This window comes from Somniosus microcephalus, chromosome 23 (assembly GCF_052327205.1).
Source record: "Somniosus microcephalus isolate GS21.2 chromosome 23, FLI_Smic_1.0, whole genome shotgun sequence".
NCBI classification, from domain to species: domain Eukaryota; kingdom Metazoa; phylum Chordata; class Chondrichthyes; order Squaliformes; family Somniosidae; genus Somniosus; species Somniosus microcephalus.
In genome coordinates, this window is record NC_141009.1 from 23424147 (window position 1) to 23448731 (window position 24585).

Here is a 24585-nt window from a genome sequence, read left to right on the forward strand (position 1 = left end):
AAATGACAAAAGGGATGATGGCGCGAGGTCGAAGGGGGTGGTAATGGGACAAGTAAAGAAATCAAATATGGGTCTAGAGAAGCTGAAAATGACAAAAGCAGAATCATTACCAAAAGCGGCTGTCCGAAAAAATGGGAGCATAGACTCATAGAATGGTTACAGCACAGGAGGCCGCCATTCGGTCCGTTGAGCCTATGCTGTCTCTCTGCAAGAGCACTTCAGCTAGTCCCACTACCCCTGCCCTTTCCCCGTAGCCCTGCAAAAAAAATTCCTTCAGGTACTTATCTGATTCCCTTTTGAAGCCACGATTGAATGTGCCTCCACCACCCTTTCAGGCAGTGCATTCCAGATCATAAACACTTGCCCCTGTAAAAAGGTTTTTCCTCATGTTGCCTTTGGTTCTTCTGCCAATCACCTTGAATCTGTGTCCTCTGGTTCTCGACCCTTCCGCCAATGGGAACAGTTTCTATCTATCTACTCTGTCTCGAACCCTCATGATTTTGAACACCTCTTGAACACCTCTATCAAATCTCCTCTCAACCTTCTCTGCTCTGAGGAAAACAACCCCAGATTCTCCAGTCTATCCACGTAACTGAAGTCCCTCATCCCTGGAACCATTTTTGTAAATCTTTTCTGCACCCTCTCTAAGGCCTTCACATTCTTCCTAAAGTGCGGTGCCCAGAATTTGACACAATACTCTAGTTGAGGCCAAATCAGTGTTTTATAAAGGTTCATCATAACTTCCTTGCTTTTGTACTCTATGCCTCTATTTATGAAGCCCAGGATCCCGTATGCTTTTTTAACCGCTTTCTCAACCTGCCCTGCCACCTTAAACGATTTGTGCACATATACCCCCAGGTCTCTCTGTTCATGCACCCCCTTTAGAACTGTACCCTTTAGTTTATATTGCCTCTCCTCATTCTTCCTACCAAAATGTATCACTTTGCACTTTTCTGCGTTAAATTTCATCTGCCACGTGTCCGCCCATTCCACCAGTCTGTTTATGTCCTCTTGAAGTCTATCACTATCTGCCTCACTGTTCACTATACTTCCAAGTTTTGTGTCATCTGCAAATTTTGAAATTGTGCCCTGTACACCCAAGTCCAAGTCATTAATATATATCAAGAAAAGCAATGGTCCTCGTACCGACCTCTGGGGAACACCACTGTATACCTTCCTCCAGTCTGAAAAACAACCGTTCACCACTACTCTCTGGTTCCTGTCACTGAGCCAATTCCATATCCATGCTGCCACTGTCCCTTTTATTCCATGGGCTTCAACTTTGTTTGCAAGCCTATTATGTGGCACTTTACCAAATGACTTTTGGAAGTCCATGTACACCACATCAACCGTATTGTCCTCATCAACCCTCTCTGTTATCTCATCAAAAAACACAATCAAGCAGTGGATATGATCTGAAATTGTTGAACTCAATGTTGAGTCCGGAAGGCTGTAAAGTGCCTAATTGAAAGTACTGTTCCTCAGGCTTCAGTTGAGCTTCATTAGAACAGTGTAGGAGGCCGAGGTCAGAGTGGGAGTGGGGCAGAGAATTAAAATGACAAGGGACTAGAAGCTCAGGTTCATGCTTGCAGACTGAATGGAGGGATTTAATTGTTTCGCTCCCAATGGGGTAAATTTTCACTTTCACCGATTGGGTGGAGTGGTTTGCCCACCCGTTATAGAACCTGCCTGATTTTCATTTCCATCGGGTGGGCTCTATAACAGGCGGGTGATCAGCTCTGCCAGTTTACCGGCCAAGTGGTGAAGGTGAAAATTACCCCCAAGCATCTTCAACTCCCACTCAGCACCACTTTACTGTATCTCATCTCTGTACCCCGAGGGAGGGAGGGAGGAAGGGAGGAGGGGAAATTTCATTTTTTTGCTGATTGTTACATTTTTCCTTATTCATTGTTTTGTCCATTACAACAAAAGACCTTTTGTTGAGAACAGTTTAGACACTTAGGGGGAGAAATTGGGTATGTAGCGCCACCTGTTAGCGCCTAAAGGGGGCAGTCAGTGGCTGTAGCGCCACTGGCCGCGCCTCCCGTGATATTCAGCGGGGGCGCTAATGGTGGCGTTAGCCTGTTGCGCTGCGTCGCCACTGATGACGTCATCGGTGTGCGCAGCGCCCCATTAGTGCCCCGATTGCGATATTTGGTAGCGAACGCCGCTGTAGCGCCGTTCGCTACCCGCGCCCGGTTCACAGGGCCTTGCTGTGCCGGCAGTGGCGCAAGTTAAGGTGGAGGTGCGGGGTGGCCGCTTTTTCCGGCGGCCGCCTGCCAGCACCTCCGTCCCCGGCCTCCTGATCCCCCACCCTCCCCGCGGTATTGCCGGCTGTTTCCCGAGAGCCCGGCACTTCTCCTCGGTGCCGGGCTCTTTTGCTGGCACTCGCGATCGGGGATCGCGCTGTTGCAGGCCCCACCTCCTTAACAATGGGAGGAAGGCCTGCAGTACCACAGCGTGCCGTGCCGCAGCGTGTGGCGCTGCGGCACGTTGCGCTGCGATATTCAATTTCAACGCCCTAAGAGGGACGCGGAGCGCCTCGAGCCTCACCCCGTCTCCCTCTAGGGGCGCTGAAACTGAATTTCTGACGATTGGTATTACTCCGAACGCTGCGCAAAAATCAGCGCCCAGGCGAACTTGGCGCCACTTTGGCGCCTAAACCGAATTTCTAGGCCTTAAACTCCTAAAAGGAATCTGAACCTGAATCAAAGTTAAACTTTTAGACTGGTTAGGAATGGGTCGTGTGTGTCTAGAGCACCACCCAGGTGTTTCAGTCAAGTTTTGGGAAGGGCACCTTATTTGCATAATTTCCAGGGCCTTAATGAGCTTGTGACGTGCTTTGAGCGGACATAGTGCATTGGACATGCAGTAGACCTAAGGTCTCCATGTGAAGAGAAACTGTTTCCAATGGCTGAAAGGTCGATAACCAGAGGACACAGATTTAAGACGATTGGCAAAAGAACCAGAGGCGACATGAGGAAAAACCTCTTTAAACAACGACTGGTTAGGATTTGGAATTCACTGCCTGATAGGGTGGTGGATACAGATTCAAAAGGGAATTGGATAAATACATGAGGGAGAAAAAATTGCAAGGATATGGGGAAAAAGCGGGGGAGTGAGATTAACTGGATTGTTCTTTGAAAGAGCCGGCGCAGACTCGATGGGCCGAATGGCCTCCTTCTGTGCTGTACTAGTCTATGATTCTATGAATACAGGACACTTACTATTGCATTATCTACCCAATAATGAGTAGCAGTCAGATATCTGTTCTTATCCCCTTCCTCTCCTGAAGGTGTTGACTCTTACTTGGGTATATCACCACAGGTATCATTCACCCTCTAGTGCCCTTCTCAATCCCCAGGTGACCATTCTTTGAGTGTGAGCTTAAACAATGAGAGTTGAGAAGCTATTTCCCCATCTTATCATCAGTTGACTGAATTACTGTATAGCAATCAGGAGTGGGGACACTGGCTCATTTCCCCTTTCTATCCCAAGTGTACGAGGACAAAATAAGGACAAGGGGTTCCTTTTTGGTCATGTATGGATCAGTTATGTTCTGGGTTTACCAAATGTGTTACCAGAGGAACTGTGTGAGATATCATTTATATCTTGTGAGAGGACTGACCCAATTATCTATGATGGATGATGATGCAAATGCATCACAGAGGTACAACTAGGATTATACCCTATGGATCTTCACCATGTTAGGCAAGTAATTGGAGATAAATATGGGGGTAGAATTTCCACGAGGGTTCCCCAATCTCCGTAACTTCGGCGGAGGATTGGCAGAAGCCCAAGAGAAATTGCGGGAAACTACATAGATTGGGAGAATGCCTGTCGAAGTTACGAGTGATGAACTTTAAACTCGACAGACTATATTACAACCAATAGCAATGTGTTAAGTGCAGGCTGGTTCCAGTGGTGTCACCATCAACAATCTTTTCTCACAGTCCCATCTGCTCCGAGAAATGGTGTCAACTCCATAAATCACTCAAATTTAAACCACATCATTGCATGTGGCACAACTTGGTGACCTACCTTTGCCTGAGACAGAATGATACAGCACAGAAGGAGGCCTTTCGGCCCATCATGTCTGTGCCGGCTCCTTGTAGCATTTTCAAGTGTTGAGTCAAGCTGCAGCTTAGAAACATAGAAGATAGGAGCAGGAGTAGGCCATTCGGCCCCTCGAGCCTGCTCTGCCATTCAATGAGATCATGGCTGATCATCCAAATTCAGTACCCTGTCCCTGCTTTCTCCCCATATCCCTTGATCCCTTTAGCCTTAAGAAATATATCTAACTCCTTCTTGAATATATTTAATGAATTGGCCTCAACTGTCTTCTGTGGTAGAGAATTCCACAGGTTCACCACTCTCTGGGTGAAGAAATTCCTCCTCATCTCTGTTCTAAATGGCTTACCCCTTATCCTTAGACTGTGACCCCAGTTCTGGACTCCCCCGCCATCGGGAACATCCTTCCTGCATCTAGTCTGTCTAGTCCTATTAGAATTTTATAAGTTTCAATGAGATCCCCTCTCATTCTTCTAAACTCCAGCGAGTATAACCCCAATCGACGCAATCTCTCCTCATACGTCATTCCTGCCATCCCAGGTATCAGTCTGGTGAATCTTCGCTGCACTCCCTCCATGGCAAGAACATCCTTCCTCAGATAAGGCGACCAAAACTTAAATGCTGAACTTGCTGTGAGGCATTCACCATGGTGGAGACATTACAAACGGAGTTATTAAATTACATCTCGTCAGCTTGATCATTTAGTCGGAGACAGACAGAGGAAGAGTGACAATGCACCCAATTCTTGAAGTGAGAGTGAGAGTGAGGGTGTGAATGTGAGTGTGAGAATTAATAGCAAAGAATGGTCAAAATAATCCACTCTGAAAAGCAATTAATTTTACACACTACAGATCAAAATCATTTCCAAACACTGCCACCTTTTCATTAATACAATAGCAAAATACTGCGGATGCTGGAAATCTGAAATAACAACAGAAAATGCTGGAAACACTCAGCAGGCCAGGCAGCATCTGTGGAGAGAGAAACAGAGTTAACGTTTCAGGTCAATGACCCTTCGTAAGAACTGGAAAAAGTTGGAGATGTAACATATTTTAAGCAGGTGCAGAGGCAGGGAAAGGGGGGGGGGGAGGAAAGAACAAAAGGGACGGTCTGTGATAGGGTGGAAGGCAGGAGTGCTTAAATGTTGCAAATGGGGACGGCAGAATCGTCAACAGCTGCTGCCTGAAAAAATAATGGCAGAGGTTATAGTCTGAAATTGTTGAACTCAATGTTGGGCCCTGAAGGCTGTAGAGTGTGACATAAATTGTGCCATTCATGTAGAAATGACTTATGAAATATACTGGGCGGCCTGTTGATGGCGGTGTCCAGGGAGAGTATAAATACTCGGGCACGGGCCCAGCTTGCTCAGGGACATTTTGTAAACAGGAACTAGTGAAGGATAACTAGACTTCCATGTTGTGAAACAGTCGATTAAAGCCTTGTTTCATACTCTGACCAAGTGCCTAGTAGTTTTCTTACATCAATTTAATCGACTGCTTGCTGCTCCATGCTCTGAGTGGTTTTGGGAACAGATGGCTACGACTCAAATGGTAGAAGGGAAACAGAGGTAGTAATCAATCCATCATGGAGAAACTACTCCGACCTGCCCATCTTGACCTGGATCCGAATTCACCTACAATGGCTAAGGTATGGAAACACTGGTATCGTACCTTCAGCAACTTCCTCAGGGTGTGTGGTGAGAATGTTCCTGATAAGTTAGAGATACTTGCCAATTATGTATCCCCTCATGTGTTTGACTATATCAAAGACGGTGTAGACTATGACTCCGCTATCCAAATACTACAGCAACTATATGTTAAGGCCCCAAACTAAATTTTTGCTCGGCATCTACTGGCCACAACTCGACAACAACCCAGGGTATCACTTGACAAATTCCTTCAAAAGCTTTGCAGGCTCAGCAAGGATTGTAATTTCAAAGCTGTCTCTGCTGAGCAGTACCAGGAGGAGTTAATTCGCGATTCCCTTATTAACGGAATTGCGTCTCCTTTCATACGCCAGCGTCTGCTGGAGAATAAAACCCTCAAGTTACAAGCTGTCTATGACCAGGCATGTTCTCTGGACTTAGCAAAAAAAATGCAGATGCCTATCTTTTATCACGTGCACGGACTGCTGCTATCACTTTTGGTGACTCCTCCAATGGGCCTCGGGCGGAAGCCCTCACTGATGACGACTCTATCCTAGCTGATGGCAACCCTACCCCAGAAACCTACACTGATGACGACCCTGCCCTAGCGGCATCTTGGCAATCTGGAAGGAAGTGTTTCTTCTGTGGAGGTGCATTCCACTATAGGAAATTTTGCCCTGCTCGTAACGCAACCTGCAGTCATTGCAGTAAGAAAGGTCACTTTTCTAAGGTATGCCAGTCAAGAGCCCCTGTTAGTTTTGCAGCTGCTATCTATAAAACTGCTCCTCCCCCAAGAGCCACTACTAAGGTTACAGCTGCTATCTATAAAACTGCTCCTCCCCCAAGAGCCACTACTAAGGTTACAACTGCCATGGGTAAAACTACTCCTCCTCCCATCACAGCTGTTTTTCCCCAAAGTCTGTCCCATGCAGCCACGAAGGTTTCGGTAAATGGACACATTTTGAGTGCATTAATCGACTTATGTAGCTCTAACAGCTTCATCAGTGAGCAGGCTGTCAGTAAGTTGAAACTGCGTATTTACCCCTCGGACAGGGAAATTGCAATGGCTCTGACGACACTGACCACCAACTCTTCCGGCTTTTGTCTTGTCGACCTTATTCTCAATGGCCGCACTTATTCCTCCATCCGGCTTGGGGTGCTCAAAAACCTATGCAGTGATGTGCTCCTGGGACAGGATTTCCAGAAACAACACAAAAGACTCACTTTCAAGTTTGGAGGGCCAAAGCCGGAGCTTACTATTTCCAAAGTACTGTTCTGTGCGCTTTCAGCAGCTTCGCTCGACAAGCCCTCCTTGTTTGCCAATCTTTCCCCCCGATGTAAGCCCATAGTCACTAAATCATGACGTTTTAGCCAAAATGATCTATCCTTTATCGAGGCAGAGATCTCTCGCCTTCTAGCTGATGGTATCTTTGAGCCATGTTCATCTTCCTGACGGGCTCAAGTCGTCGTTGTTAAAAATTCTCTGAAGCAACACAAGAAACATCTTTGCATCGATTACTCGCAAACTATTAACCAGTATACCAACCTGGATACCTACCCACTACCACGCATCGATGACATGGTCAATAACCTTGACAACTACAAGGTATTTCCAACTTTTGACTTAAAGAGCGCATACCATCAAGTACCGTTAAAGGACTCTGACAAAAAGTATACGGCCTTTGAGGCCAATGGTCGGCTTTACCAGCTTTGTCGCCTTCCATTTGGGGTCACCAATGGGGTGGCCACCTTCCAATGGGCAATGGATAGCCTGGTCAAACAGGAGAACTTAACGGACACTTTTCCATATCTGGATAATATCACCATTGCTGGTCATGACCAGAAGGAGCATGATGCCAACCTCCAGAAATTTCTTGACGTTCTCCGTCGTCGCAACTTAACCTTAAATGAGTCCAAATCTGTGAAATCAGTACCATCAGTCAACATCCTTGGCTACTGGGTGGGCAATGGTGTCATCAAACCGGATCCGGAGCGAATTGGTCCGCTTCAGGAGCTCCCTCCTCCTACGAATCTTGGCTCTCTTCGTCGGGCCTTCGGCATGTTCGCCTATTACGCAAAGTGGATACCTTACTTTTCCGACAAGATCCAGCCCCTGCTTCACGCGAAGTCATTTTCGTTGAAGGCAACGGCTATTTCAGCTTTCGACCTTCTCAAGCAACAACTGGAAAAAGCCACACTTCGTTCCATCGATGAAAATCTCCCTTTCGTGGTCGAGTGCGATGCATCGGATGTGGCGATCTCGGCTACCTTGAATCAAGGTGATCGACCCGTTGCATTTCTGTCCAGAACTTTGCAGGGTTGCGAGCTCCATTATCCTCCTGTCAAGAAGAAGGCTACGGCTATCATCGAAGCAGTACGTAAATGGAGTCATTTTCTTGCTCGTCGCCATTTCACGTTTATAACCGATCAGCGCTCCGTGGCCTTTATGCTGGATAACCGGAAACGCACTAAGATCAAGAATAACAAAATACAGTTCTGGAGGATGGAATTGGCCGCCTTTGGCTACACCATATATTATCGACCTGGCAAAGAGAATGTGGCCCCGGATACCCTCACGCATGCATTCTGCTCTTCCATGTCAACTTCGACTCTTGCGGATCTTCATACTGACTTATGCCATCCTGGCGTTACCTATATGTCACACTTTGTGTGATCTAAAAATCTCCCATTTTCTATGGAAGACGTGAGAAGAACATGCTCCACTTGTAGAATTTGCGCGGAATTCAAACCGCAATTCTTCCATCCGTCGGTTGGCTCGCTCATACACGCTACACAGCCTATGCAGCGACTCAACATTGACTTTAAGGGGCCACTGCCTTCCTCAATGCGAAACACCTACTTGCTTACTATGGTGGACGAATATTCATGCTTTCCCTTTGCTTTCCCCTGTCCCAATATCCTTACTTCCACAGTGATCAAATGCCTCGATCAGGTCTTTTCCCTTTGCGGTACAGCCAATTTCATCCACTCTGATCGGGGTCCCTCCTTCATGTCAAGCGAACTCAAAAGTTATCTTTCCCAACAGGGAATCGCCACAAGTAGAACGACACCGTATCATCCTATTGGAAATGGACAGATTGAGAGATACAACGCTATCATTTGGAATGCTGTTCGTCGTGCACTGAGGTCACACAACCTATCAGACCAGCAGTGGGAAACTATGCTCCCTGACGCATTGCATTCCATCAAGTCTCTTCTTTCTACATCCACCAACGCTACTCCTCACGAACGATTCTTCAGGTTCCAGTGTCGCTCCACTCATAGGACATCCCTACCATCATGGTTGGCAGCTCCTGGTCCCGTGCTGCTCCGAAGTTTCGTCCGATCCTCTAAGAGTGATCCCCTTGGCGACGAAGTGGAACTGACGGATGTCAATCCCACGTATGCATATGTGCGGTACCCTGATGGCCGGGAGTCCGCAGTGTCACTTCGGGACCTGGCTCCCTGCCCATCCAGTCACACGGACCCAATCGATGGTGGGACCCGTATCAATGATGCCGATACCCTGCGCTCCTCTGAGGATGACGCCCCACCCGGGAGGTCAAGGGATCTGCCAGCTATTCCGCCGGATCAACCTGGGGAACAGAGCGCTCCCCGCGGGATGGCCACCCGAAGCCAGGACGCCGGTCAGTCACCGACTACTGGTCAGGGTGAAGCCAGCTCTGTGCCTGTGGGGGCCCGTACCCGGAGCCACGATCTCCCCAGTCCCCCTCAGGTCGATCAGGGCGACACGGACTCTGCCAGCCCGCCAGTACGAACTAAGCGACCCAGGGACCAAAACACGGTCCGAGGAGACGTGCCTTCCGGCCATCGACGGAGATCCAAATGGCTGCGTCTATTCTTAGTCCGACTAATTCGGTAGGAAGAAGCCGCCGGACTTCCAATCTTTCAGGCGGGAAGAATGACATAAATCGTGCCATTCATGTAGAAAGGACTTATGAAATATACTGGGCGGCCTGCTAGTGGCGCTGTCCAGGGAGAGTATAAATACTCGGGCATGGGCCAAGCTTGCTCAGGGACATTTTGTAAACAGGAACTAGTGAAGGATAACTAGACTTCCATGTTGTGAAAGTCGATTAAAGCCTTGTTTAATACTCTGACCAAGTGCCTAGCAGTTTTCTTACATCAGAGTGCCTAATAGAAAGATGAGGTGCTGTTCCTCGAGTGTACGTTCAGCTTCATTTGAGCAGTGCAAGAGGCTGAGGACAGAGGTTAGAGTGGCAGTGGAGCGGAGAATTAATGTGACAGGCGACCGGAAGCTCAGGGTCACCCTTATGGATTGAACGGAGGTGTTCCGCAAAGCGGTCACCCAATCTGTGTTTGGTCTCCCCAATGTAGAGGAGACCGCATTGTGAGCAGCGAATACACTATACTAAATTGCAAGAAGTACAAGTAAATTGCTGTTTCACCTGGAAGGGGTGTTTGGGGCCTTGGACAGTGGGAACGGAGGAGGTAAAAGGGCAGGTGTTGCATCTTCTGCGCTTGCACAGGAAAGTGTCGTGGGGAGGGGAGGGGCAATTGGGGGTGATAGAGGAGTGGGCCAGAGTGTTGCGGAGGGAGCGGTCCCTTTGGAATGCTGAAAGGGGAGGGGAGGGGAAGGTGCGTTTGGTGGTGGGATCACGCTGGAGGTGGCAGAAATGGCAGAGGATGATTCGTTGAATGTGGAGGCTGGTGGGGTGAAAGGTGAGGACAAGGGGAACCCTATCATGGTTCTGGGAGGGAGGGGGTGGGGTGAAAGCAGAAGTGCGGGAAATGGATCGGACAAGGTCAAGGGCCCTGTCAACCACAGTAGAGGGTAATCCTTGGTTGAGGAACAAGGAAGACATATCGGAAGCACTAGTATAGAAGGTGGCATCGTCAGAACAGATGTGGCGGAGACAGAGAAACTGGGAAAACGGAATAGAGTCCTTACAGGAAGCGGGGTGGGAGGAAGTGTAGTCCAGGTAGCTGTGGGAGTCAGTGGGCTTTCATTTGTCGTTTAAATCCTAGCTCTTCATTTTTTAGCCTCATCATTTCCTACACAAGCTCACCACACATGACTGGCAAGGAGTGCAATGCTGTAGCGATGGAGAGCAATTGTATATAAAGCCACCTGTTAAGTCTGTGTGTTCTAGTTATTGTTAATAAGAATCACTGCACACAGACCACAAGAATAAATTCAACAGGTCTTTACTAGTCGAAGGTCAGGCTGAACTGCCCAATAAATCATTACACAGCACTTATATACCGGTGTGGTCACCACCGGTATTACAGTATACAGCAGCCAAGATAAAGTAGTGCATCTCTTAAAATAGTTCTCTTAAAGGTGGAACGGTTACATACACCACAATCCTCCCTTTTTAGCTTAACAGTATATATTCCCCATTTAACATAACATAATAACATATATACACAACTTCATGTAAAAACAGTTCACAGATTCAGTCTCTGAGGAGGCCTCCTGATCCAAGACGGATAACGCCTTTCAGGGGTCTCTGGTTCTCGTTGCTGGGGTGACTCATCTAGTTGATCCCCTATGGATAGGACATCATCAGGTATATTCACTTCTGAGGTAGATGCTTCAGGTTCACTAACTTCCTCCACGGTTGTCTCTGTCGTAACCATGGGCTCGACCCTTGTTCTCGATCCCACCAGTTGGTCAGCATGACGTCGCATTACGTTTTCACCAACATCTACCGTGTACATCAGGGGTCCTTGTCTGGTCCGAATTGTTCCAGATTGCCATTTCTCGTTTTTATAGTCCCTGGCTAACACCGGTTGTCCTATTTCAAAACTCCGAGTGGGCTTGTTATTGATATGCTGGAACTGTTTGTTTTCGACTTCCCTCCGCACATTTGGTTTTAACAAGTCCAACCTGGACCGCAACCTCCTGTTATAGAACATCGTGGCAGGACTTTGGTTTGTTGTTGCATGGGTGGCGTTTCGATATGCCAGTAGGAAATTGTCCACCTTGTGTTGCAGTGGTATCTGATCTTCGCTCATGGCCTTTATTGCCTTTTTGAACGTCTGTACAAACCTCTCGGCCAGCCCATTCATAGCTGGATGATATGGGGCAGAGGTATAATGTTTCACCCCATTCTGCTTCAGGAATTTCTGGAATTCCTCTGACACGAACTGTGGTCCGTTGTCTGAACATATTTGCTCTGGCAATCCATTTCTTGCAAATATCGTTCTTAGCACCGCGATCGTCTTCTCCGAGGTAGTGGTAGTCATTTTAATCACTTCTGGCCATTTAGAATGTGCGTCCACCGCAATTAAAAACATGGAGTCCATGAATGGACCAGCAAAGTCAATATGTACACGTTGCCATGGGGTTGAAGGCCATTCCCATGGATGCAGCGGTGCAATTGGAGGTGCATTTTGGACACATAAGCCCTAGCAAGGCTTTTCATCTTGACTCCCCCCAGATGACCTTCATGTAGTTCTTTTAGAACTCTCTCTCTTAACTTAGGAGGGATAATCACCCTTGTTCCATACATCAATGTTCCCTGACAGATGGACAGCTGTTCTCGTCTTGCTGAGAATGCCGGTAACAGTGGATCACCATGGGCTGGCCATCCCTTTACTGTCAATTCATAGACCCGGGACAGTGTCGGGTCATTCCTAGTCTCCCTTTCAATATTTGCATTGGTGACAGGTAAACATTCGATGATGGTCGAGTGAAATAACTCCACCGGGTCAACCGTCGGTGCCTCCTCCTCAGTAGGTAGTGGCAGGCGCGACAGCCCATCAGCATTACCATGCTGCTTTGTACCTTTGAGTTCTATCTGATATTGATGTGCCCCTAGGAAAAGGGACCATCTCTGGAGCCTCTGTGCTGTCATCACCAAAACACCCTTTTTAGGGTTAAAAATGGATACCAACGGCTGGTGGTCTGTCAGCAGTGTAAACTTCTGGCCCTGCAGGTAATGATTAAACTTCTTTACTCCCCACACAAGGCTGAGAGCCTCCCTATCTATCTGAGCATAGTTGCGCTCAGCAGAGGTCAATGATCTGGATGCAAATGCGACTGGCCTTTCCAAGCCATTTGGCAACTTGTGTGAGAGTACTGCTCCAATACCATAAGGAGAAGCATCACAAGCTAAACGAATAGGTAGCGTTGGGTTGAAGTGAGCCAACACTTCCTGAGGTGATCAATGCCTTGCTTTTGCGAAAGGCCTTCTTACAGTCCTCGCTCCACTTCCATGGCACTTCTTTCTGCAAAAGAGCGTTCAGCGGGTGCAGCACTGTGGATAGATTTGGCAGAAACTTATGGTAATAGTTAATCAACCCTAGGAACGACCTCAACTGGGATACATTTTCCGGAGCGGGAGCCTTCACAACAGCTTCGATCTTGTCAGGTGACTTGTGCAGCCCCTCCTGGTCAATGACATGACCACAGTATGAGATCCGTTTCTGAAAGAACTCACATTTCTGGCAATTAACTCGAAGTCCATATTCCTTCAATCTGGTGAGCACCAGTTTCAAATTTGCAAGGTGTTCCTCATCGTCATCTCCTGTAATCAGGATATCGTCCAAGTAACATTGAGTGCTTGGAATTCCCTGTAATACCTGCTCCATGGCCCTCTGCCAAATTGCTGGAGCCGAAGCCACTCCAAAAACCAATCTATTATATCGATACAAGTCTCTGTGCGTGTTGATTGTGAGATACTGGCGCGACTCTTCCTCAACTTCCACCTGTAAGTACGCTTGCGCCAGGTCTATCTTGGTGAAGTGTTTCCCGCCAGACAATGAAGCAAAGATATCCTCAATCCGCGGAAGCGGATATTGCACCGTGTGAAGCACCGGATTAACCGTGATCTTGAAGTCTCCACAGATGCGGACCTTCCCCGGTTCCCCTGGCTTGTTACTCGATGAACGCTTCATGACGGGAACAATGGGCGTGGCCCACTCACTCCAGTCCACCTTAGACAGTACTCCTGAACGTTCGAGCCCTTCCAGCTCAGCTTCCACAGCAGGTCGTATCGCATAAGGTACCGGTCTGGCTTTGAAACATTTTGGGTTTGCATGTTCTGCAATCTTGATTTTTGCCGTAATTCCTCTCAGTGTTCCCAGTCCCTGTTGGAACACCTCTTTAGCCTCATCCAATATTCTGGACAATCGTTCAGGTTTGACATCTTTTTTTCCGGAATCTACCGTTATTGCTTTTAGGGAGTGCCAGTCCATATTTATTTTCCTGACCCACTCCCGTCCCAGAAGTGGTGGACCGCCCTCAGGTAGTACATATAAGTCCATTCCTTGGTGTTCTTTGCCTTTGTGTACCACCTTGACTTTTATCTTTCCGATGGGGTATACTCTTTGCCCCGTGTATGTCTGCAATACTATCTCCGTATCCCGTAGGGGAATATGTGTGAATAACCTTTTGTAATCTTGCTTATTCATGACCGTCAACGCCGATCCAGTGTCCAATTCCATCTTCACTTGGACTCCTGCTATCTGAAGTGTGACCCAGATAGTTTGTAGGTCAGCTTCCTTACTCACATTGTGAATTCTCAGACTACCCAGTTCCTTGCTGTTGGAGTCTGAATCCGAATTCTGTTCATCCGAACTCTTCTCAGCCACCTTATGTACCTTTCTGCACTTTTCCTGCGGTGACTTTTTGTTGCTGGTCTTCTTTCCTGACAGGCATACTTTAGCTATGTGACCAAGCTTGCCACATTTTCTACATTCTGATTTTTAAACCAGCATTGATTCTGATCGTGTGTTGTCTTTCCACAACGATAACATTTCGCTGTACCCAAAGCCATTTGATCTACGCTGAGTGCCGCTGCCTTCAGCTGCATTTCCGCAGTGCCTCTCGCTGCGGCTTTGTGCGATGCTGCAATAGTGACAGCCTTATCAAGTGTAAGATCATTCTCTTCAAGCAGCCGCTTTTGTGTTCCTTCTTTCGACAATCCACACACGAATTTGTCTCTCAGTGCCTCGGTCAGTCTTTCCCCAAACTGAAAGTATTTCACTAGCTTACGCAGTTCAATTAAATACTCCGCGTTGCTTTCCTCTTTCAGTTGCGTTCTCGCATAATATTTAAATCGTTCCGCTAACATCAGCGGTGTGGGGTTCAAATGATTTCTCAGGACAGCAACAATATTAGCGAAAGCCTGATCCGCCGGTTTAGCTGGTGATAGAAGATGCTTCAATAGCCCGTATGTCTTCGCACCCATTGAGTTTAGTAAGGTTAGTGCTTTATCTTCATCTGATATTTTATTTGCCTTACAATAAATCTCTATGCGTTCTACATACGTGGCCCAATCTTCAACATCGGCATGGAAATCATTGATGTTACCACGCTTAGGCATCCTCGCAATCTTCTTGAGGAACAAAAAGAAATTTTTCTTTTATTTTTTTTTTTCAAAATGGCGGTTTCCCGCGCTTGTCTTCTTCCCCCGCCTACGAAAATGGCGGCTTCCCGCGTTTGCCTTTCTCCCCCGCTGGCTGTAATGGCGATTGCCGTATTGCTGCATTCGCCCTCCCCAGCGGTTCTCAAATCGTGCCTCCCAGCCCCTCTTGCAGTCCGGTCCTTTCCCCCAGCTGCGGCTGAGTTCTCCGCGGTTTTTAAAAAAAATTATTTTTATTTTCTCCCACGCCTCGCGGCCTCAGTAGCTGCCCGGCCTTTTTCCCCGGTCGCGGTCGAGCTCTCTCTCGACGCTGTTGCGTCTCCCAGCCCGCTTGCAGCCCGGTCTTTTACACCGGCTGCGTTTGCATTCACCGCGGCTCCCATGCCTTACGCTGCCCCAGTCTCAGCGCCTCTGGCTCCGACTTCTGTCCGGCTCTTTTCCCCGGCCGTGGTCGAGTTCTCCGCCCTTATATCCTCCGTTTTTCCCTCCCCTACTTCACAGCCAACATGGCCAACTTGCTGCTCGTCGCTGATCGGCTTACCCACCACCGTGGTAGAAGGGATGATCACTGCCTGTTGCTGATGGAAGGCTTCGTGTCAGGATTCTTCCTTGCTCTTCAGACCAGAGTCTTTTCTCAGCAGGATGATGAGGGCGGATGCCTCTTCTCGACGCCTGTTAAACTGCCTTGGATATATCTCTGCTGCAGGGTAAGATCGTCATCATCGCCACTGTTAAGTCTGTGTGTTCTAGTTATTGTTAATAAGAATCACTGCACACAGACCACAAGAATAAATTCAACAGGTCTTTACTAGTCGAAGGTCAGGCTGAACTGCCCAATAAATCATTACACAGCACTTATATACCGGTGTGGTCACCACCGGTATTACAGTATACAGCAGCCAAGATAAAGTAGTGCATCTCTTAAAATAGTTCTCTTAAAGGTGGAACGGTTACATACACCACACCAAGTACTTATTAATCGGAAATACCAGGCACATTACGGTTGCTGCTATAATAGTGAGTATGAATATGTTGGATGTGACATTCCACGAATGAATCCGCAGCCCCATGATGATGAGATGGAGTAGCACTCATTAAGTAATATATTTAATACCTAATCTTTTCTGTTAGCAATTAATAGATTTTTTCAGCTGTTTTATTCAGTTAATAAAATTGGTACGAGGGGAAACCTAACTGGCAGTGGTGACTGATGCAACGTCATATGATGTGATTCCACCGTGTGATCCTTGACCTATGCAGAATATAAGCCTGTGTTGACATACTATGAATTTGTTGGTTGTTTTGCACGAATATCCCGCAGAGGGTGATGTAACAGCACTGATTGTCCTGCTTCCCCTGCAAGGATATGTGCCTCATCTTTCTTCATCTATGTAAATATCTATTATTTTAAGGATCTGCTTTCTCAATTAGTGGGTTCCAAAAGCTCGGGTTTAGCGTGTTTATCTTACAGCTGATGTTGTATTGGAAGAAAAATAAACCCTTCAGTGCTGATGATTGTAAAGCAGACCTTGTTGTGGCTGGAGCGAGCTTACAAATCAGCAAAGCTCATCAAGAAGACTGATGGTATTTACCTCCGAATGCTTATTTTGGAGGCAAATTTCCATGGTTGCTATAGTAATTTCTCATTTAGACAGTAGACTTGATTAGTTTGAAATATGGGTTACTAATAAGCTCTGCCCATTGCGCTAATCATCTAATCACACATTCAGGAACTCAGTGCTGCACTGGGGTGATAGAGAAAATTTTTTTTTTTTTACATTTACAGGATCTGATGATGAACCAATGGCTCAAAACAAGACATAGCATTCCTTGAAGAAGAAAAAAATCCCTTCAGATGAAGTAGCATTCTTTGATTAAAATGTTTGACGATAAGAGGAAAACAGTTACGATGCCATCGAGACTAAAGTAGTCTCTGCCAACTACAGTAGTTGGAATCGAATTTGCTAATTGCTGGTTTTTGCCTGTTTATTAGACTAAAAACCTAACTTTGGTTGACAAATTTTTAGGTCAGAATCAGATTTAAAAATAGGTCTAAAATAGCTGAAATGTATGAGGTCATTTGGGGCATATAGGAAGCCAAAAAAGCTGTCAGCAAATGACTGCCACAGGCAACATTTGACAGTTTACTGATTAGTTGCCACTGTTTGCACAAACAGAAGCCGCTATTATTTTAGCTGGTGTTCCCAATCAAATAGGCAATAACCAACCTCTGCCAAGACATCATTTAATCCAATGTACTAAATGTCAGGGCACAAAAGTGACAAACCCATCATCGCTAAATTAGTTGTGTCTCAATGGTTTAATTTAAACTGCCACTCAACATACTGCTACACCTGATGGCGCATTAGCGAAACAAAGACAATGGGAACTGATACAAGTTAGCATGTTATTAGGCGTTCAGAGAATTGAAGGCAGGCTCTCCGCTTAAACACACAACGCAATGATAATCATTGATAACCCAAATCATCAGACATCTTTGAAACATCCATTCAGCTCAGGCACCAACAATGAAAGGAATCTCGACCAAACAAATTATTAACTATGTATACATTAATTCATAACTAGTTAATATATGAACATATGCTTGGGGGAAAATTCCATTCACAAATCACACGAGATGGCCCTTTGGAACAGTTCCCTAAATTGAGGCGAGGGCTTCATTTTAAATGGGCAAAGGAAGAGATTAGGGCTGTTATGCTTCTTGCCTTTCAAAAAATATCTCTGTTCTCCCTGGTAGGATGCTTAAAACCCATCATTAGACTCAACCAAGGCTGATCTAATCCCATGAAATCAAGTGAATAGATATAATGGAGCATTGCCAGATTTGCTTTTCAGGGTCAAATGAGCTGTCAATACAGTCTCTGGAACAAACCTTAAATCGTTTAAGGACCGATGGAGGATTTTAGCAATTTTTAATACAGTTTTGCAATGCATCCTTGTTCCAAGCACAATCGTGACCAAAGTGGAGAATTTCGATCATCAAAACCATTCACTCTTATTGAACAGAATTCTTCATCTGAGAAGAAAAGTTCAACACAAAGATACTCATTCAAGTGTAAGAGATTCCTGACTTTTCAAATGTTAAAGTAAATATCGTTAGTGCAGTACTAAATACTGCCTGGAAACTCAGAGCACACTTCAGACATCAATCACTTCAAAAGAGGTTTCCATAAAATGTTGTCCATTGATTTTGATGAGATTGAATGAATGAATGAAGTTACAGAGCTAAATGAACTGACTGCTATTTTTCTGCAGGTCACAGAAATCCCCATCAAGGGGAAGAATTTATCGATGAACCATTTCTAGCTGAATATCAAAAACTGACTATTTACGGAATACTACGAATTTGGAAATTTTTGTTTATTCCTTTCAATTTAGTGGATTGATTTTAATAGGAAAAAATAGGGCAGTTATTTTTTTTGCTCGAGATAGTGGTTGCACTGAGTGCAACTGCGATGTGCAGTGCTCAGAAGGGTTTGAATCAGGGCTGACAAGGTGACCATATACTTTCACATGGGTGGGATAAGTAACATTTATAATAATGAGTTGCACAGTGGTCACCATTTTATGCTATAAAGATTGTCTTCCCCCAACCATCTGCTCTGAAGATTTGCACCTTCAGCCAGGCTTCTCACTTCACCACACTACAACAGAGCTAAAAAGGAGCAAAGTCCTTCATGTTGTCCTCGACAGAGAATGATAGAATCCTAGAATCATCATATGGCACAGAAGGAGGCCATTCAGCCCATCGTGCCTGTGACAGCTCTTTGAACTATTCAATTAGTTCCACTCCCCTGCTCTTTCCCCGTAGCCCTGCAAATGTTTCCTTTTCAAGTACAGGGAACTCTTTTTTATCCGGCACCGACGGGACCGGCGTGGTGCCAGTTTATCAAAAAGTCCGGATTACAGAGAGGTATAGTAAAAGATACGAGAGCTCCGAACACAGCAACAAATCCAGGCGTCCCTGTTGCATAGCAACAGGTGCAGGAACCCCGGTTACATGGCCACAGATCCAGGAACGGCCACTAATATGAAGTAAAACTTACCTGAACCTACTCCTGAATTTTGCCAGTTAACAGAGATTTCCGATTATTTAGGTGCTGGTAAATCAAGAGTTTCCTGTATATGTCCAATTCCTTGCTGAAAGTTACTATTGAATCTGCTTCCACCACCCTTTCAGGCAGTGAATTCCAGATCATAACAACTCACTGTGTTAAAAAAAATTTCCTCATCTCCCCTTTGGTTCTTTAGGCAATTACCTGGTTACCAACCTTCCTGCCCGTGGAAACAGTTTCTCCTTATTTACTCCATCAAAACCCTTCATATTATTTGTTTTGCTTTCAAAAGAAAGGTTTCATCATTTTTCCTGTTGTTTCAGTTGCCAAACGGTAGATCTGGGAATTTGTTCCGAGTTCATGTAATTCAGTTTCTGCAGCCACGCTGCTCTTCACTTCGGAATTGAAGCCATTCATCAAGTTTCCACTGATCTCCCCAACAACACAGCCCCACGCCCCCCCCCTCCCCCCACCAACCTCCTACCCCCTACCTTCCTTGCTGGTCAAGCAAGTTGTAATTGATAGCAGAAGTAACAAGTCGCACAGTGTCGAAATGTGCATCAAATTCTCAGCTTCAGTCATCATGATGAAAGGGTCAGTCACCCATCAGAAAGTACTTTGGAGTCGAACAATAAATGGGCTTGGCTCAGAAGTGGCTGCATAGCTCATGTGGAGCCAAAGCTGTTACCTACTTGGCTCCAGCCATGGTTCTATTTGCCCACCACAGGAATCCCACAATTTCTACAGCACCTCCCTTCCCCCCATACCATCCATCACTTGCACTGAATTCTCACTTGATTCCATGCAAACCAGCCCCTTTCATTTTTTTTGAGAGAGAATGAAAGATTTCCAACTTTTTTTTTTGCATCCCCTGGATACCCACCGTAGGCATCATCATCTCATACGGCTGATGTAAGGAGAGAGTTCCGAGAAATATTGGTCTCTGAATGGGGAGGAGCCCGGGGGCGTGGGGGAAGAGAGGGAACTGAAGCTGTGTTTTCTATCAATCTGTTCCGATTAACAATAAAAAAATATAGTGGTAGAGTTTCCGCTTTGGGTGCAGTTTGCGCTCAAAATTGTGCCAGTTTTGAGAAGTGTTTTTTTTCCCCTCAGGTTTCTGCTCAAACTCATTTGCATATCGCTGAATGTAAAACCTGCTGTAAACCAGCAATAACAACAACTTGTATTTATATAGTGCCTTTAACATAGTAAAACGTCCCAAGGTGCTGCACAGGAGTATTTAAAGACAAAAAAATTTGACACCGAGCCACATAAGGAGATATTAGGGCAGGTGACCAAAAGCTTGGTCAAAGAGGTAGGTTTTAAGGAGCATCTTAAAGGAGGAAAGAGAGCTTAAGGCCTAGGCAACAGAAGGCATGGCCACTAATGGTTGAGCCATTATAATCAGGGGTATTTTATAATATTTTATAATGTAATTTAAAAAAAAAATTTCCATTAAAAAATATTCCTTGGTATATTTAAGAGTGGTATACAGTTTGATTTATACAGTTGAAAATGGGCTTATCAGAAAAAATAAGCATTTTTAATCAGAGTGTCTGGTCCACCACCTGTGAGTAACCTGGTTTTAAATAACTGAAAATGACTTTAAAAAACTATACAGAACCATTTGCTAGTTATATTGGTTTCTTAGTAAATTAAAAAAAGATATTTTTAAAAAATATTTTTAAATGTGCCTATTAGTGCCCCCAAAATAGCTTAATTCTAAGAGCCTCCTCGAAGGCCCGTAAACTACCGCAAAAGATCGCGGAAGCTCGATTTGTGCTGGACGGAATGTGCGCTTGAAACTCCGCGATCTTTTACGCTGTTTTGCCCGATTTTGGGCGAATTGTGCCAGGAAAAAACCACGCAACCTAGCGGAAACGTTGGGCTATAATGTTTTCCCTTGAGAAAGTTAGTGGACAATTAGTAGAATTCATTTGTGAATGCTTTAACAAGTAGTGAGATCGTAGTAATTTACTCATAATATTTAAAGCCCTTTTCGGCGTTAAAATATTTGAATTATCCAATACTTTCAATTAAGCACTGTGAGCAGCACAACCGAGTGGGCAAGTATGCAAAATAATTTGAATTACCAGATAAATTGAATTAAGTAACTTTGAATTAAGAGCAGTGGACTGTTTTATAAAAGGCAGCGTTTTTTTGTTGTTTGTTCACTAACTGAAAAGAAAATACTTGTCGCCATCACAAAGAAAACAATTCCAGAGAGAAAGGAGGGGAGGGGGTGGGGAAAAGAGATCACTGCTGCCGACCAGTGCCGCATTAGGAAAAGAAAATCTGCGCCAGCCAAACTCATCAAACGTCCATTTTTATTGGCCCGTAATTTCCGATCGGAGGCTTCCTGCGTGCGGGGGCCTCCTGCCGGGAAAACATCTACGCCCTTACCTGAGGGCTCCCGAGGTCCAGACACTTCCGCTCCTGGGCCTCTCCACAGTCGAAATGGGCAGGGCCCACGTATCCCAGAGGCACAGGCAATTCGCAAGCGTCCCTGGGATCAGGTGGGCAATGGGGAGCCAATGGGAGAAGGGAATCTCCCTTCATACACTTGACAGATAGACCTGTCAAATATATGAATGGAGATCACCCCCAAAACACAGTAAAACATTAAATACATTTTTTAAAAAACCATCACGTTTTAAAAATGAGTTAAAATTACAATAAATTAAATATTTTAAACAAAAATAAAAAATTTTAAAAAACTAATTAAAGTTTTTTACAGGGCTAAAAATAAACTTACCTTTTTTAAAAGTATTTTCAAATTATAAATGAGTGAAAAAATTTTTTTTTTTAAACTTTTCTTCAACTCTTATGCTGGTGTAAGCAGGCCTTATGCCTGCTTTTACCAGGCGTAAGATTTCTCATGGTTTTCTGCTGGCGGAGGTTCTCCAGAAAGCGGAACTCTCCGCCCGCAGAGGCCCTTCTCCAGGGCAGGCGTTCCCTGCACACTGAGTTCACGCTCCAAGCAACTAAATCTCCGCAGCCCTCCCTCATTAATACTTAAACCAACCCGCGATATTATTATACGTTATTATTAAGCCAGCTCAGAGCGCCACAGATTTCTGCGATATTACGATATTATTATACATTAATGGTTTAACCACCACAGATCACTTCTGCGCAGCATCAGGTCGTTGGCAGCAGTCACTCTGTTTATAAAATTAAAGTGGTCGGATGATCTTTGAAAGGTAGACGTTCAATGGGGAGAGATTGTTTTGACAATGTCAGGTAATGGAAGAGCAAGAATGAAAAATCATTGCCCTGCCGACTTTGCAGGAGAGAGAAACAATGTTGGAAATGTTCCCAGAACTGGTTGTTCACTTACTAACAGATTTTTGCAAGTTATAGGTCCCTTGTCGAACACAACCAGATTTGCGCAAGCAAGAATAGAGACTCCCACTCAATGCACCATCAATTAATCTTGGGAGTCACAGAATCACAGTATCACAGAAACCCCACAGTGCAGATAAAGGCCATTTCGGCCCATCGAGCCTGCACCGACACATATCCCACCCAATCCCCGTAACCCCTACACCAACACATATCCCACCCTATCCCCGTAACCCCACGTATTTAATCCCCCTAACACTAAGGGTCAATTTATCATAGCCAATCAACCTAACCCGCACATCTTTGGACTGTGGGAGGAAACCGGAGCACCCGGAGAAAACCCACGCAAACACGGGGAGAATGTGCAAACTCCACACAGACAGTCGCCCAAGGCTGGATTCGAACCCGGGTCCTTGGCGCTGTGAGGCAACAGTGCTAACCACTATGCCACCGTGCTCCCTTCGACTGACTTCCTATCATGATGCTGTTGTACTGTCTGGAGAGCTGTTCAAAGTGTTAAGATTTCTTATCGTGTGGTTGACTGTCTTCACCTCTGGCATTATCGACTGAAGGTGAAATTCCAAGATAGTGCTTTAAAGAAATGAAGGGCATCTCTTGCTTTAAAAAGTATGAGTGCTACTTGGCTTCATCTATTCTATCCTTGATTTTCTCAGCCTAAAGCCCCGTGGGCTCCTGTTTCCAGAGTGTTAGACCGAGGAACAAGGACTGGAGGCCCATCACGCCTGCTTGATGGGCACTTCAGCTGACGTCCTGGGCAGGAACGGGAACTTAGCATTCAGGACCATGTACATGAGGCATGACGCGCCGTCCCGAGGCCTCTCGTGTCTTTTCCCAAGATGAACACCAGGTCAACGTCGATAGCAAAATACTGCGGATGCTGGAAATCCGAAATAACAACAGAAAACACTGGAAAAACTCAGCAGGCCAGGCAACATCTGTGGAGAGAGAAACAGAGTTAATGTTTCAGGTCGAAGATCCTTCATCAGAACTGAGAAAAAAGCAGGAAATGAAACAGATTAAAAAGCAAGTTTGGGGGCTGGGAAATGGGGGAGGGGATGAAAGAACAAAAGGGAAGGTCTGAGAGAGGTGAAGAGACATTAAGAGATATTCAAGGTGAGACGAGATGGTAATAGGACAGGTAAAGAGACAAAGGATGGCTCTAGATGAAGTGTGAAATGCGCTGGCAGAATGAAAGACAGCTACCATGTGGGAGAGGAAAAAAAGGAAAAGGCACAAACCAAAAGTGTGGATAAAAAATATATGACTTGGACGTCCAGGAGAACCCATGCTGGGCGTTCAGGTTAGCAAGAAGCGAGCAAGCAAGAACATTCGACGAAGCACAGAGAAAATTCATTTTGCCATTTTGAGGCCATTTATGGCCTGTTTTGCTTTTGGTTTCAAATTTAATGAAAGAAACAGAATTAATATAGTGCCTTTCATGGCCCAAGGACGTCCCCAAGGGACAATGAAGTACCTTCGGAGGATAGTTACTGTTGTAGTGTACAATACGCGACAGCCAATTTGCACACAGCAAGCTTCCACAAACAACAATGAGATAAATGATCAGATCATTTGATTTTGGTGGAGTTGGTTGAGCAACATTGGCCAGGACACCGGTGAGACTTCCCAGCTCTTCTTCGACCAGTGTCCTGGGACCTTTTACACCCACCTGAGAGGAACACATGGGGCCTCGGTTTGATGTCTCATCTGAAAGATGGCACTTCAGGAGTGCTGCACTGCTGCAGGTGCCGTCTTTTGGATGAGACGTTAAATCGAGGCCCCGTCTGCTCTCTCAGGTGGACGTAAAAGATCCCATGGCACTATTTCGAAGAAGAGCAGGGGAGTTCTCCCCAGTGTCCTGGCCAATATATATCCCTCAACCAACATAACAAAAACAGATTATCTGGTCATTATCACATTGCTGTTTGTGGGAGCTTGCTGTGCGCAAATTGGTTGCTGTGTTTCCTACAATACAACAGTGACAACACTCCAAAAGTACTTAATTGGCTGTAAAGCGCTTTGAGACGTCCGGTGGTCGTGAAAGGCGCTATATAAATGCAAGTCTTTCTTT

At 45.6% G+C, this 24585-nt stretch overlaps 1 long non-coding RNA gene across 1 annotated transcript in view; it reads right to left on the reverse strand.

The window, feature by feature from the left end:
- The window catches only part of LOC147101738 (uncharacterized), a 96284-nt gene extending 74655 nt beyond the window's left edge, over nucleotides 1-21629 (reverse strand). The window contains exon 1 of the long non-coding RNA XR_015073347.1: nucleotides 21552-21629. This is a non-coding gene — a long non-coding RNA (uncharacterized LOC147101738). The remainder of the gene's footprint in view (nucleotides 1-21551) is intronic.
- Nucleotides 21630-24585: the final 2956 nt, after the last annotated feature.